The sequence below is a fragment of the Cydia strobilella genome, chromosome 4 (assembly GCF_947568885.1).
Source record: "Cydia strobilella chromosome 4, ilCydStro3.1, whole genome shotgun sequence".
Classification (NCBI taxonomy): domain Eukaryota; kingdom Metazoa; phylum Arthropoda; class Insecta; order Lepidoptera; family Tortricidae; genus Cydia; species Cydia strobilella.
In genome coordinates this window covers 21,518,487-21,532,341 of record NC_086044.1, presented here as the reverse complement: position 1 = coordinate 21,532,341, position 13,855 = coordinate 21,518,487, and positions in this window count along the sequence as shown.

Sequence of the window (13,855 nt, the reverse complement as noted above, 5' to 3'; positions counted from 1 at the left end):
CACGTCCATGCCAGAACGGGACTTGTCCTCTCCTGATAGCGTTTAAACACGGCCATGACGCCCCAGGCCTTGGGAACGGCCTTCAACTTCCATACCGGGTAGGAACACGTCCTTTCCTGATAGTTTTACGGTCGTGATGCGAATTCACGTCCATGCCGGGAAGGGACAGGTCTTCTAACAGCGTTTAAACACGGCCGTGATGAGGGCCCTGGGAGTGGCCTTCAACGTCCAGGCCAGAACGGGACACGTTCTTTCCTAATACCGTTTATACACGTTCGTGACATATGCAGGATAAAGGCGCTATTTAATGATAGACCATGGATTTCAAAATCAGCATTTACGAAATCCTATTATTGATTTGGTATTGATGTGAGTACTCGAGCGCGAAAGTATTAATATCGTATTAACATCAAATCAGTGACAGGTTTTAACAATTATGTAAAAAAACGTATGTAATTTGTTGTGTTACGAAAGAAAACAAAGAAGATTTTTAGTACATACGCTGAAATTGCGCTTATATTGTACAGAATAGGGAACTGTATCTATCCACCGAATTTTATCGATATCTGTCTTGAAGGATATTACCAACGGAGACGCCTTGTCTGTAATTTGCTGTACAAAAAAGTCTGCCAATTTTTGCGGGGGAGGGGAACGTGAAATGTATACGTAACGTCAAAATAGCTATGTCAGATAAACGTCAGTCCATACATTGTGTATGACTATTGGCCGACTATTTTTGACAGAGGGGAACGCCTGTTAATGGCTACTCCGTTTGGTTATATCCTCTAAGATATCTGACGAAAAAAATTCGAAAGAATAATAAAAATCGCCCTTTAACCAAAGTAGCGCCTTTTCTGTTATGCACGATCGTGTAGGCTAGGTAAGACTGACTGAAACTTAGTGCGTCGACTAGACACTATTGAAGTGCTAAAAGTGCTCAAGTGACCGAATAAAGTGCTAAGTGCAATCTTATGAAAGTGCAATGTTAGTATCTTGAATAGATAACATATCATAATTTTGTGTTAAGCTAAGTGTTAGTAAAGTATATGTCAATTTGTAAAAAGACTTTCAGCAATACTCTGCACTGTATAATAATGTTTAGCCTCGTAAGGCCCACCATACAAAGTTTCCCTATTTTTAATTTGAACCTTGTTGTATAGAATATTAAGGTGACTTTCGTTTGCTTTAGAAAACAATGAAACAAAAGAAATGCTACTTAATTCAGTTAGTGTAAGGTTCAAATTAGATCGAAACAGAGTGTACATTGTAATGCACATTGGGCCTTACGAGGTTAGAGGCAATTTTGGAATAACTCAACCGATTTAAATGAAGTTTTTCGCTAGGATAGTAGGAACCTGTAATAAATAATAGAAATGATAATCACAGCTAGCTAGTTTATCTCTGCTAAGCTCGTTTTACAAAAGTACCTAAAAAAATATTTTGGTTATTCATTAAAAGTAACTACAGTTGTATTCAGAATTAGATTAATGGTTTAGCGATTCAGTTTGTTTTGGTAAAAATGTAAATTAGAAAGAAAATAACCTTGAACATTTGCATGTAAATTAGGGAAAAGGATCTAATCCACACAAACATGTCAAATGTCAATAAAATTTGAACTTTCTGTCAGAGGGAAAAGTTTTTCTGTCAAAAATATTTTAAAGGTGTATCCTTTTCGCTAAACTACGTTCATTTATGTACCTTATCTATTAAGTATTTTCTTAAACTTATGCCTGATATAGTTATTGACATGATAACGTCTTATAAATCGATGAACACCGATCTCCATGGAAACGTTGTGGACAGATCTCCATGGTAACTAAAAGTATGCACAAGTTTGGGAACAAATCAAATTATTTTATTAAATATTTTGATTTGTGTTTTTTTAAGTAGTCACACTACTATATATAAATTAAAAACCGGATCCGGCCTTCACCACTGGAGGGCTTCGTCACTTTTTTTTTTCTTTAATATATGACATCTATTACAGTTTTTAAAAGTATGCAATTTTTCATCAATGTTGTCTTATGACGTTATCACGCAAAATTATCGTCCGTCGTTACAGACAACCATTTTTTTTTTCTGTACCTATCTTATTTTAAATCCCATTCAGCATTTCTTGTCTTTCACATTTGTAATGTTTTGGTTTTACACATTTTGCAAAAACGGACACATCTATCCTAATTAATACAATTAACTTATCCAATAACCTTCAAACATCAGCCACAATTAAATCGGAGATAAAACTAAAGCGTATAAAACTGTCAAATAAGATTATACTAATTTGATGCCAAATTTTCTGTACATGCATCTAGAAGCAATTGAAATGACATATACAACCGGGGTGAATAATAGAGGATATTTTTAAAGAAATTGTCAGGTAAATCAACTTTTAAGTTTTGTCCCTATTCACCCCAGCCATCCCTATTCAACCCGATTGTCGGTGCTTTATTTATAATGCCATACAGGTAATGTCATTATGAATTAATAATGGAGTTTATTTTGCTACAAACGATTAACTTTAGTCCAACATTATTCAATAATTGTAACTGCAACCATTACAAGTGTTATGCAGCAGAAAAATCATCACGTTAAAATAATCTCTCTTATTCAGTTCTATGTTTTTTTAATTTTTTTGTTATTAAGTACAACCACATCGTATGTATTAAATTTAAATCATTTTCAATAGGGTATTTGACTGTATTAAGAATAAATTATTTTACACCATGCATGACAGGACCAGAAGATTAATAGAGAAACGGAGACAGCAGTTATTTTTAGACACATTTTCTATTTTAAAACCCGTATAAAACTATAATAAAGAGTAGGTAATTTGATTGTGACGTCACATGCTAGTGTTTCATATAAATTCCATAGTAGCAAAATCGTTTTGACAGTTCGCAAAAAAGAAACAGATTTGACCGGTAGTCAAATACTATATTGGAACAGAAGTAGCTTGTTTTGTATCGTTCAATTTTCAAACAAAAGAAAATTAAATATTTCCTACTATAGGTCTAATTTCATTAGCAAATATTGGATTTTTCATTTTATGGCTGGGCCTTAGAGGGCTAAATTACACTCATGCCAGATAATGTTTAAGTATTGTACATTTTATAGGATAAGTAAGGGATTGTTAATAAGATAATTAAATTGTTTATCTTAAGGATATCAAGTTGTTATGCATAGTGCTCGTATTATAATATACCGAACCAAAATATATTTTACTTCTCGAATATTATAGTTAGTTAACGTCACTGCTACATAATGAAAGCCATTAAAATACGAGTGTAGGTTTATGAAACTGTCGGTAGTAGGTTTATGAAACGAGCTGAAAGCGAGTTCCATAAAAACATCACACGAGTGTTCATATCATTTCATATTATACGCTCTCTATGTGTTCAGGAATCGCATGTTACGACGGCATTTAATCACACACTCAATAAAATGACATCGAGATTGATAGGTACTAGAAATGAGGTCAAATCAAATTCCTTTGCTTTTCAGAGATATTCGAAATTTTAATGTCATTATTAAATCCATATAGATGGTATTATTACGCAATAATAACATTTTCACAGATAGGAAATTTTTCTAACAAAAAAAACAAAACGGTTTATGCTACTGCTGGCCGTAATTTGAGGTTTTTGAACGCAGGATAGAGGCATAGCATAGAGAGTTTATAATATGCGTGTAGAAAAAATTATATTATGAACGATATCATAAAATATCTGTGGTAGGTACATTATACTATGTAGCCTGTGTGCAACAATTAACTTATTCTACATGATTCAGTTGATGAGAGCAAATTATGACAATTTTATATTTTTCATTTCAAGATTTGATTTTGTATCTCTTAATTATACGTAGGTACTTATGAAACTGTATCAGTTGATTTCCACTGATATACCCACCGATTCAATAAAATTAATAATTAAATATAAGAACTAATTAATTTGAATTGTTTATTGTCTAATATTGATGTTGTGAAGTATAATTGTTTATTGTTATTATTTTAATTTTTAAGATGGAGGCTTCCAAAGGCTTAGATCACATGAATAATACTTGTTTGTTATTGTTTACGAATTGTTTAAGTTTCATATTGTGTTAGCAGCAGGGTTTTGGTTAATGTAAAAATAACGCAATAAAATAATAAGAACCAAATTTGTTTTTTTTTTTATTTATACAGCCGTGCATTTAATCAGAACGTGATGTGCACAATTCAATTCTAATTAGGTACTACACCACATCGTTAGTAAATCAGATTTAAACTTAGCTCGTTCACGTAAATTCAATTAAAGTCTAACATGCAGATGCCAACACCTTCTAGAGATATCATTATTGATATTTACGTTAACAAAATAGATTAAGTAATATGTACTCGTAAATATAATAATAAAATAATACAGATAGTCAAAAAACGTAGCGTTACAAACAGTAGCAGTAGGTAGGAGTAATTTCTAGAAAAACTTTCAAAAGAAATATGAATAAATTCATTCAATAATTTTACGGTTTAGAGTGTTTAGACACTTGTTTTTAGTCACTCGCGCGACATGTTTTGGAGAGCCTATATAGGTCTCCTTTCTTAAGCATACGGAGCGGTGGGTGCGAGCAGACGTCGTACGCGATACACGGCCATCGTGAACGCTGCTCACACTGTTAGTTGCTAGAAAGGAGACCTAGGTTCTCCGAAACATGTCGCGCGAGTGACTAAAACAAGTGAGTCTAAACCGTAAAATTATTTAATGTTAGTATGTCTCACAACCGTTTAAATTCGATGAATAAATTCATTATTTATTGGACACATCTATCCTATTTGGCATTGGGTTAATTTCGAGAGCGACGTAATTTTGAAAATGGAGAATATCTATAAAACCAGAATTCCTTAATATTTAAGCCACACTTACGCAATTGCATCGCTTACCAAGGCATCTTGTTTACGGTTGCTAAAGTAGAAAGCGCTTCTAATTTAGTAGATATTTGCCTAAAGAAACATGGAATACCTAATAAAAGAGGCAAATGCACAAAAAAGTTAAACAGAAATATAATATATTTTATTTAAAAACACTTCAATCCAACCCCATCTACCTGTTGAAGCGTCACGTAATGAACTGTTGATTAAAATCAATAACTAAATCCATTCTCAGCTAAGATTAAAACTATAATACAGAACGACACCGACATGTGCGCGCTCTCAAGAAGTCACTGGACTTTAAAAACAGGGGATCGCTGCATCCCTTCGATACGTTTGTATCAAGCCAACATAAGATGATCTCTAACTCCGTGTAAACCTAAAGTCATCTAGCTTATTTTATAGTGGAATTTTTAAATAGCAATGGTAATTGTAGTGCTCAATTATAGGCGAATAAACACTCAGTTGAGCATTGAGTGTTGAGTGTTGTTGAGCGCGGGGAGACAGTAGCGGTGGTCGGAATTAGTTTTAGGGTAAATAGATTGGATTTTATCTAGACGATAGAACAACATGGGGTCGTCTGTCGTGGATAGACTAGTGTTGTGCCAATTGAAGGGATGTTGACATTTGTTTTCTACTGTGGTCAAGGGCCTGACACTCTTTGATATAGAAAGATAGTCTTATTGCGATTCCTATAAGAGGAAAGAGAAAATAGTGCCATGCTTTATCCTTATCACCGACCGGGTGGCATCATAGGTAGGACGCGATGGCGAAATACCGAAATTTATAAGAGTGAAAGAGAAAAAATCCTATGCTGCCCAAATTTTATATGAATATGTCTTTCTCTTACCCCCGGTCGCTCGGTGGCGCGTCTATAACTACTTGTATATACTATGTCTATGACTGTGGTATAATATACACCGTGTTTTTTTATTTCCGTTCATTTCAAAGGTGTATTCCTGAGGTTAAATCAAGAAACTTTCTCAGACTCTGGTATTCTAATTAACTCCTTTTCGGAGATAATCAATAAAAAAAATCTGATAAGGCCCCTACGGGCGTGTACACTTGCCTTAGGGCCTGTTTACATATTGATTAGTGTTTAGTATGAGTTCATTTGCTACTAAACTTAAGTACTATCTCGATCGATGTTTTAAAAAAACATTGATTTGTCACAGTTATGAAATGTTTGGTTGAGTTAAATGTTGAGTTAAGTACTTTTTATTGAAAGAAAAGAAATACAAAAACATTTGTTTTTTTTAGGAATTAACTATGCCATTACCCCGAAGTTAACGGAATTCAATTAATTGAAATAAAGATTAAACGTAAATAATTTGGTTTTCTCTTTAAGGATATCTTTTACGACAATATTTTGGGTTATTTACAAGACTTTAATTCAGTGAAGTTTAAAAAAATAATATAGGGACTGCTTTAAAAACTTAGATAGGTAAACTATATGCCTTACCTAACTTATGAAATTAACACATTTTTACTATATTTTTTTCAAGTATTTGATAAATGGTCAGATAATTATCAGAAATTCGACCCATGCCGCTGTGACCTAGGAGGCCGAGCGGTTTTAGGCATCGCCCGCTATTGCAGAGGACGCTGGTTCGATTCCAGCCTTGGACACTGGAGTCCTTGGTCACTTTTTCGTTCGTATACGACTTTATTTCAGTTTATAATTTATATACCTAGTAGTATTTCTACTTTAAATAATACAAGTTAAAATATTTTTATTGAAATAATATAGGTACATAACTTGTGTCCTCATAGTATAGTGTGTCCTCAATTTAATTTACGACCGCGAAGTCCTCACCTATTAGCTGTGCCTAAAACGCGCACTATGTCTCATGGCAAATCACCACTTGTCCGCGCTCTACAGTATATCAACGCGCTCCTCGCATCAGCACCGGAATGTGATTTATTTGCAAGTAGTTGGATGGATCTGTGTAAAGAATGTATTGTACTGTGAGGCGATGGATAAGCGTGTATCATCTGTTTTGTATTAGTTTTTCTTTCTTACATTTGTTCTGTTGTCCTTTCTAGACTGTATCATGTACCTAGTTGTATAAATACTTTCTATTATAAATTTCTCAGTGTATTAGTTCGCTGTAATGCTGTGTAATTTTTTTTTTTGAATTAATAAAATAAAAATAGCATTAGTACTTAGATATTCAAAATATTAGCAGTAATAAAAACAAACATTACCAGAGTCACTTCCCATAAAGATAAAACAATAAAAATCACTTATCACTGAATTAAAAATTATAAAGCGTCAATAAAAAAACAATAATGACAGTTTATGTATGAAATCGGTCCTCTTAGCGATTAGCGAGGGGCGCTAGAATAGGGTGACCATGAGACATAAATCAAATAAAAGAAAAGCTCAACGTCGTGTTGTCTCAGGCTGCGAAAGAGAAGGCAGAGGACCACCAAACATGTCTTAGAGCGTTTTCACATTGTCCGATCCAATATCGGATGTCGGAAGGAAGTGAAATATAAAATATATGTTTCTCTGTATTTATTTATGCATTTAATTAAGAAAGAAAGAAAGAAAGAAAATAAATTTATTCAGGACGCTTACAGTATTGCTTAAATGTAATACACTTTTATTAATATAAAACATAAACGTCACTGAAAAGGTCTCCCCTTAGCTTGATGTCAAGTCACCTTTCAGGTATCTTGACGCTGGTCTTCCGTGGAGACCTGTCCAAGCGATCGCGTCAGCACGTAAACTTAACTAACATTGGTGAACTTAACTTAATTAACTATGACGACCGGTCTGGCCTAGTGGGTAGTGACCCTGCCTGTGAAGCCGATGGTCCTGGGTTCGAATCCCGGTAAGGGCATTTACTTGTGTGATGAGCACAGATACTTGTTCCTGAGTCATGGGTGTTTTGTATGTATTTAAGTATTTATATGCATATTATATGTATCGTTGTCTGAGTACCCATAACACAAGCCTCCTTGGTTTTACCGTGGGACTTAGTCAATCTGTGTGAGAATGTCCTATAATATTTATTTTATAATATTTATTATTATTATTGGTTAAACTAAATTGAGATCAGAACAGATATTACAAATAAATATTAGGTACCTATTTCAATTTGATTTATTAAGTATATATTAATATATGGCTTATTTAATAACATAATAATATTTGTAAGACTTATTAGAGTAAAGGTTGGCACTTACAAGTGATCCACTCTTTGAGCAGATTTCTGCAAATTCAGAATATACTTTTTGTATTCTACTTTGAAAGACAAAATGGAATCAATCATTATTCATTATTATTAAAAAAACAATTAATCATTATTATTAAAAAAACGATAAATAACGGATAACGAAGCCCCCCCGTCAGCTGTCGGACCGATAATATTTGTTTGTGTGCTTATGTGTAGGCATAATGCTTGTTGAGTTGTTGTAGTGTTCGTGACCGCTAAAGACGGCGTCCGGACGAGCCCCCGCGGCCTGACTACGCGGGTGTAGGATCCTACATCCGATATCGGATCGGACAATGTGACATGGAGGTCGATTCTAATTTAACAATTTTTTTTATTTATATAAAAAAAATAACAATTTGTTATGGTTTTAAACTGAAATTACACAGAATGAGAGATGAAATATCATTCTTATTCTAACAAATAGTTTTGTCCCTACTTACGTTAGTAAAACTACCAAGTGTATTTTTACGCCTAACGCGTAATTTTTTCATGTAACGTTTGATATGTTTCTAGAAGAACTTTCCAGAAACATATCAAACCTTACATAAAAAAATTACAGTTTGTTAGTAATAAAATAATCAATATTAATTAAGACAAAATATACACGGTGGCTATAAAATAAGTGCATTCCCGTTGCCAAGGAGGTTTTGGAACTACACTGAGCAACTTTTACTATGTACCAACCACGAAATCGCGAAAAAAAAAATTTGTCTGTTTTATACATTTTGGCTGGTCCATTTTCTATGGGAGGGTAAATTTTTGTTCGCGATTTCGTGGTTTGTCCCATAGTAATAGTTGCTCAGTATAACCCCAAAACCTCCCTGGCAACGGGAATGCACAAATTTTTAGCCATCAAAACGAAAAGAATTAAAATATATGCATATAACTGACCGCCATATAATAAAAGGGACTGTTCTACCATTTCCCAAAATGTGGTCACCCTACCGCCCCCGATACACCCTTTAGCAAACTAATTGTGGAGGTGGCGATCCAGTTTTTATCGCTCATAAATCGTCTGATTTGCTCGCTTTATTCCCGATTGAGTGTTTACTTTGACGTCTATCGTTTATCGAGATAGATAAAAGAAAGTGCCGGTTTAACGAGACTGAATCATTGCGTTGTTAACACGTTCGGCCCACCGCCGCTATGATCCGGCCTAGCCGAGGTGACAATCGCTATCGTTTCGCTATCGAATCGCTTTGTGTCTCTCTATCACTCTTCCATATTAGTGTGACAGTGACAGTTTCGTTCGCTACGTATCGTTAGCGATTGGCATGTTGTCTACGGGGCCAGGGCCCTTTACGACACAATAAACTTTCATACAAAAAATTAAAACGTTGAAAAACGTTCTGCTCTCAACATAAACCTGAATGCTTTTAAATGCAGCACGAAGTACGATACATCATGACTGATAAAATGAAAATTCAACGTCTTCATTACTGGCGCTACTTACTAAGTGTCGCACTCTAATATGGATCGTGAGACGGTTTAGGTTTTTGTCATAGCAATCATAGGTAATCATAGACATAGTATAGTAATTATAGACATGAAACCGAGCGACCAGGCGTCGTAGCACGGTACGCTTATCACTATGCCTGTCACGTTCTAACAAGTATGTGAGTGCGAAAGTGACGGACTTAGTGATAGGGGAACCATGCTGCGCGGGCAGGGGTAAGAGAAAGACATATTCATGTATTGACAGGTTAATGTATGGCAGCATAATCCTTTTTCTCTTTCACTTATAAATTTCGGTATTTGGCCATCGCCTCCTACCTATGCTGCCATAACCCGACCATGAAAAAAAAACCCGGTCGGTGATAAGGACAAAGCATGCCACTATTTTCTCTTTCCTCTTATAGGAATCGCAATAAGACTATCTTTCTCTATCAAAGAGTGTCGGGCCCTTGTAGGTAATAGTGATATAAAACATTGTTTTTACAGTTAAAAAAAAATGTGTTACCACAATCGATTAAAGTTGTAAACTCCAGAGAACAAAAACTCCAATGTGTCGGGTTTATATTTGACTCTCGTAAACAAGTTTTGTGAAATTATTATTATTAAGTTTGACATTAATTCAATGTTTTTAAGAATAATAATAACTGCATCAATAAATTGCTCTGATGTTTAGAGTAAGGTAATATTTGTAAAACTTGACAATTTAAAAGTGCTTGTTGCTAGGCCTATTTGAATAAAGAATATTTTGACTTTGACTTTGACAATTTTGGCCAATAAAACTAACATGTAAATTTTACAATAACGTGCTAATTAAAAAATACGCATTTAGTAATAACGGGTTATGTTAGCACTGATTGATTAGCACATTATTCGAAATTAAACTGTTGTAAAACATACTAACATTAAATAATTACACGGTTTAGACTCACTTGTTTTAGTCACTCGCGCGACATGTTTCGGAGAGCGTAGGTCTCCTTTCTTGAGCACTAATAATGCGAGCAGCGTTCACGACGGCCGTATCGCGTTCTGTCACACATGACATGTCGCGCGAGTGACTAAAACAAGTGAGTCTAAACTTATTTTTTCGCGGATTAGCAAAGTAATATTTTTGTTTTAATTAATATGGATTTCCGCATAGTACCGCCTGATTTTATTAATAAGTTTTGGCCATACCGTACTTATTTCGCAATACAAGCTAACTAGATCAAACCATAGACTACAATATGCTCTTTCGTATCGATGGGCAGGTAAACGGTCCGAATTGCTCGTCATTTCGCAAATCACCGTCATCGCCAGTCTTCGGCATTTACATGAAATTGTGGATAATGCCGGCTGACCCGCCATTTTGTAGTCAATGGAGTTGTCTATGGTTACTGAATAAAAGCTTGCTCAGGATACTTGTGTGCTATTGATTTGAGACCACTGTGTACGTATAACAGTAAATACAAGAAATAATTAATTTATTCGTTTATGATAATGTCTTCCAACTAATTGATTATTTATCTTTCCCTCGGGTGACAAAAGCACAATCTAAAGTCATATGGCGTTCCGAATCCAAATTAGACAAAGGTAGGTATCCGAGTTTGGTAGGTACCTATGTATTGGGATTATCTCGATATATTTTGAGATTTGGAATTTTATAATTATATTGTAAAATCTTCGCTGGTTTCAGGTGTTGTTTAGCTGGTGAAAAAAATTCTAAATTAAATACTAAAAAGTGCAAAAGTGGCAAAGTTAATTGTCATTAGGAATCGAGATGAATCGTAAGTTTTTTAAAGCTCAATAAAATTTTAACATTAAGACTTAAATTATAATATCATTGAATATATTAGTTAAAAAACATGCAATTTGAATTAAATTAATTATGAGAACATATTGAGACATTAAATTAAATAATATAATATAAATCTGTGAAGTTAATTTTTAATACAAATATTTGCAATTTATCCTAACGAATACAGGATCGAAACTGAGTATATTTTCGAACGATTCCTAACATATATTAATCAACCCTTTATAATAGTACTTAAAAATATTAGATTTTTCAATATTACCTAATAATTAAATTAAACACTAGTTTTAATTTAATAGAAATAAAAGGTTCTCAATTCAATAAACAATAATTAAGGCTATGTTACAGATTCCATTATTTTTACTATATACCTAAATTTACGAGTATGAGCGATGGCTCGTGTTTATAAATATTGTATTTTAAATTAATCGAATTTAAACTATCGTGAGACATATTAACTAACTTAGCGGTTTCACTCACGTGTTTTTAGTCACTCGAGACACGTGACAACACACGTTAAAACACGTAAGTGAAACCGCTAAGTTAGTTAAGTATTTTAAATTGGTGTACAAAATTAAACGTACCTATGCCATACCTATTCAGTAATAAGATGTTAAGAATTAAGAAGGTTAAGTGGATATTAAAATTAATAAAAACTCTAATTTTGTACGACTAATGGCAGAGAAACAGCTTTAAAAACTCATTTTCCTGTCATCAGCCACCAGATTAAGAAGAGATATTGTGAAAATGATAAAAATTGCCTCGCCGTCTGGCCTAATTGCAATTTACTCATAATTTTCACTTAACTTCTTTATATACCGGCGTTTTACGAATAAACGCTTTTTAATGTACAGTTTGCTCATCAAAAACTTAAAGTAGGTATATTTCATTTGACCATCTCATTTTTATATTAGTAAGCATTTATGAAATAAAACTATGAAAACGGATTATATCGCGTATATTGAATTTATAATACATCCCGACGTTTCGAACCCTTTACAGCGTTCGTGGTCAACGGGTGACGGGTGGGTTTTCATAGTTTTATTTCATGAGTAACTATCGCGGTAACCGAAGACAATATTAGTAGGCATTTAGTTATTTCACTGGCTAGAATTGTCTTTTTTAAATGTTATTATTGTAGCTCTAATATTTTATTAAAATCCATACATTTGCTGATAATACCGTAGTAATATAGGACCTCACTTTTATCTCCAAGGACCCGGTAAGCATAAATCGGTGAAAAAAAACTTTGGGTATCAAAAACTAAAGCAAATGACAAAGACCGATTTTATATAAAAAATGGAAAGACAGGCTAAGTTTTAATGAAATAGTAATATGTTGTTATGTGTTAGTTTCATGACGTATTGGTTTAAGTGTAAGCGTATTTATAAAAAAAAAATTTTTGGGCATGATTTGGCCACACATGCTGATCTCCGTACGCATCACTATTTTGTGTACCTATCTGATGGTGTCGTAGGGCGGGCGTATATAAAACGCCTTCTTTGTTTACATACATACACCAAAGCTTTGTTTTCGATCGAACACTTGCAAAATATGAGGAAAAACTGCACGCGAGCCTTAGAAAATTTAAATAAACGGTAAAAATACAAAAGATAACCTAAAATATATTTTACAGTACATATGGTGCTACTTTTCCGCACTAGTGCGTAAATTAGCACATTTCGTAACTATGTCAAAAATTTAAACTGCCGTATGTACTGTAAAACGTTGTACGATACACGTGCGAATAGGTAATTCGCAACTCGTGTCGATTAAAAACACTCCCTTCGGTCGTGTTTTAATTTATCGCCACTCGTTTCTAATTTCCTCTTTTTCGCACTTGTATCGTAAATAACTATTTTAATACAGTTGCTCAAAAAGAGCTACTTTTCGTGGCTGTTTAGCGTGCGGAAAGTTGGTTTTCGCGAACTAGTGCTTTTTACTTTTCCAATTTTTTAAATTTTTACTTGTTCCAATTCATGACTACTTATTGATGAGTGTTAATATTAGTTTCCTTTAAAAGTCGTTATCAACATAAAAACCTACTGTTAATGTAAGAATACGAAAAATATGCATATTTCATATTTTATTACTTACCTCTTCATCATTATAAGTATTATAACACGTTTATTTTTTAATGTTGAAAAAACGTTCTTAATAAGTTGTCTGAATGGAACGGAACGCCTGTCAAAGAAGAGGCGTATTTTCTTACTGCAAGAATGTTTTAAGTTTCCAAAAGCAACATTCGATATTGTTTTTATAAATATACGATACACAAATAATCGTAAATAACGATATTTAGGTAATAATAGTACAATGTTTTAATATTTACAATTGTTTCTGTCTTATAGAACATGCATTTGAAAAAAAAAACTTTCATTGAAGTGGGTTCAATAATAACATATAATAATAACAAAATCTATTCTAGTCGAATAAAAGCTAGAAAAACACCTCTTCATAATGTCAATGATGTCAGTG